We start from the raw sequence: 3,173 nt of genomic DNA on the forward strand, positions 1-3,173 counted from the left end.
CATGTTCTATTGCTTTTTCTTGAATTTGATCCATGTCTTGCCTTTAGACTTAGTGGAAGTAGGTTTATATTTTTGCCGTAAATGTATTGGATACAACAAGTCCCCCTTTATGCATGGGTTGAAGTGAAAAACACTACTTATGCATGGGACAAAGTAAGGGTTTTTTTAATAGCTTGTACTATTGCTTTTTCTTGAATTTGATCCATGTATGGAAGGGCTTGCATGTACGCTCCATGGCTATGTGATGTTGGCTTTGCTCTTGTGTGAAAGAACTTGCATGTTGTCCATATAACTCTACAATGTTGGATTTGGTTCATGTATGGATTAACCTAGTCTAATAGTTTGTAGCTAAGTGATGGTGGTAGCCCTGTTGCATGAAGAACCTTATATCTTAGCAAATGATATGTTGTCCATTCAACTCTACAACGTTGGATTTGCTTCATGTAATGATTAGCCTAGTCTAATAGTTTGAAGCTATAAGTGATGGTGGTAGCCCTGTTGCATGAAGAACCTTGCATCTTACCAAATGATGTACCTCTTATAGTCATGTTGGTTACGTTACATGTTGATACATAATGCTTTGGTCAATCACATTCATAATTAGTTATGTTGCTTTGATTCCTTGTAATCACAATATGGTTGGTATTAAGTTCACATCATAAAGGAATGCTTGATTTGTGCATAGGGAAAACGATAATTAATTGGACCCTAAGGTTTAATCACAAAATATAGCATTGACCTTAAAGCTTGGATATATTTCAACTTTGGAGTACTTGTCCACATGGTAAGGTAAAGTTTAATGCAAGAAAAGAAATTAATTATCCTTACAGTTGCAATTCACCTCAACGAATTTTGATATTCAATGGAAGAATAAAACTTTTTGCTAAAAGGAAACTTTGCTAAAATTTTAAGAAATGAATTAAAAACAATGACTATTGAACTGCATAAAACCCTCCTCCTTGAAGTTGATTTTTAAAGTTGTGAATGCTAAAAGAATCAAGAGGACTACTATAGCTTTGGGGGAGGAGTAGACTCTCTCTCCTATTAACTTAAAAGGGGCAAGGAAAGGCTAGAAAATGAGGTCAGAGTTGATGCTATCTTTCTCAAAGGCTGAGAGAATTTGCAACCCGCAAACAACACGGAGGGAAACATTGAGAGAGAGGAGGAGATCACTTATTCAATCTTATGAACAAACAACTATTCAAAACTTTTCAAGAAACGTAGATTTGGTTGCCACTGTTAAAGTGACTACGCAGACTATGGTGGTTGAACCCACCACCTTGGTGATGCAAGCTCAACCCTCTTCCAACTAAGCTAGCCCCCTTGGGCAACAAGTAGCCATTGCTAAACAAGAAATGAGAGAGAGAGAGAGAGAGAGAGAGAGAGAGAGAGAGAGAGAGAAGTACATTACTAACTCCTTGACAAAATGATTTATTTTATTGGGAAAGCGATAGGGGGGGAGGCATGTGCTGATGCCACATGGTACATAGATTTAGGAAAGGAAAGGGGAAGGCGATGTGGGAGGAGGGATGTGCTGATGCCGCATGGCCTGGCTACTCATCCACCAAGTAGTTCCCGCCATGCTACAATACCTGACAACCACATAACTTGATGAGATTCCTTGCCTAAAGTCACCATAAAATGGGATAGCTCTTGGTCATATAGATGAATGCTCTAAATCTATTAGACAACCCAAAAAAAACTTTTAAAAAAACTTTGCTGACCATGGTAACATCTAAAAGAAAGTAACATCACTTTCGCATGGTCCTCCCATTCCAAAAACACAAACAGAAAATCAAATAAAACGTCTAATGCTAAAATTCTTAAGAGGCTTTCCGTGCTTCTCTTCGCACACTTTGCCTCTCTCCTTGCCCTATGAATTACCTAACAACCGATGGGGCAGCGGCAGTCGGACTTAGAACCCAGATAGCGGCAGCATCGGGCGAAGTTGCTGAGCCTCTCGCTGATCTGGTTGGCGGGGCAGTCGTTGCCGGAAACGGCTCCTCCGACGTTCTTGCAGCAGGCAGCGGTGGCCGGGAAGTTGCCACCGCACTTGCAGGCCTCTGCGGCAGATAGCAGAGCGACGATGGTGAGGATAGCTAAGTAGAACTTCATGATGGCTACTGAGGCTATTAGGTGTCTAAAAGAAGGGTGATGGTGAAGAGCGACGATGCCTGTGTGTTCTTATAAACGAAGACGGAGACACGTCGAATGGGGTCTTGTGGAGAGTAGAAGAAAGATAATGGTGTCTTTTTTCTTTTTCTTTTTCTAAGAATGGTGTGCTATCCTTGCCGTGATCCAAAGTACTAGTGCAGACTCCACCAGAAGAAAGAGAATGGTGTCTTGTCCTTCTTAGTTGTAAAAGCCCACGGGCCGCCGCCCGCGTGTCGTATGCTTGCAACTTGCCATGTAAACTTTTATGAACATTTTGCGTTTTTAAACCATTTATATTGGACTCGTGTGAGATAAATAGTCCCTAGAAATATGAGGTAATTACATTCATACATTATCATTTCCATCACTAGAAATATTGAAATTAAATTATTACCTCTGAGTTTCAAAGTAACCACTAAAAGAATCCAAAAGGGACCAATTTTTTCACTTGTCATGCTCACCTAGAATCAAATTGCTTTGGAAACATTGAAACAAAGTTGTATCATGGTGTGCCTAGTCATGATATTGATGGTAGCTCCACCATACATCAAATTCTTCCCACTGATATCTAAAATGAATTTTCATTTTGGGCCATAGCACATGAAGGCCAAAAGGACTAAAAATTGAGATTTCATCAATATGTATTTGATTGTGGTGGAAAAAGTGTGCTTGTTTGCCTGACCTCTTGGTTGGAAAATGTTATGGGAATTATATCGAATTCTCCTTGCTTTGGTGAGGAATATTTTCATAATGATCTCAAAGAGATGTTTGGATGGAACCTAGGAGGTTATCTATTGAGGAACAAGGTATTGAGAATTTGACATTTAGAAAATTTTTAGCTCAAGCTTAAAGTTGAGGATCCAAATTGATATGAGTTCAAAAGGAAGATCTTGTGTACATCTTATGGATGTCTTTTTTAGGGAATGGTACAATACCATTTTCTTCTCTATATTGAACAATTTCCTAGGTTTGATTACTTCATTACTTGAAGATAAAATTTGGATCTCTTAATTGTTAGA

At 39.1% G+C, this 3,173-nt stretch overlaps 1 long non-coding RNA gene across 1 annotated transcript; it reads right to left on the reverse strand.

The window, feature by feature from the left end:
* Positions 1-1,418: 1,418 nt before the first annotated feature.
* On the reverse strand, positions 1,419-2,311 carry LOC148017682 (uncharacterized). The gene is made up of 2 exons (XR_015687771.1): positions 1,885-2,311; positions 1,419-1,592 (listed from the first exon to the last, which is right to left on the reverse strand). It is a non-coding gene; the product is annotated as an uncharacterized LOC148017682 (long non-coding RNA).
* Between the last annotated feature and the right edge of the window lie 862 nt (positions 2,312-3,173).

Source organism: Lygodium microphyllum, chromosome 21 (genome assembly GCF_053477565.2).
Source record: "Lygodium microphyllum isolate KBCC chromosome 21, Lygodium_microphyllum_v1.1.10, whole genome shotgun sequence".
Lineage (NCBI taxonomy): Eukaryota > Viridiplantae > Streptophyta > Polypodiopsida > Schizaeales > Lygodiaceae > Lygodium > Lygodium microphyllum.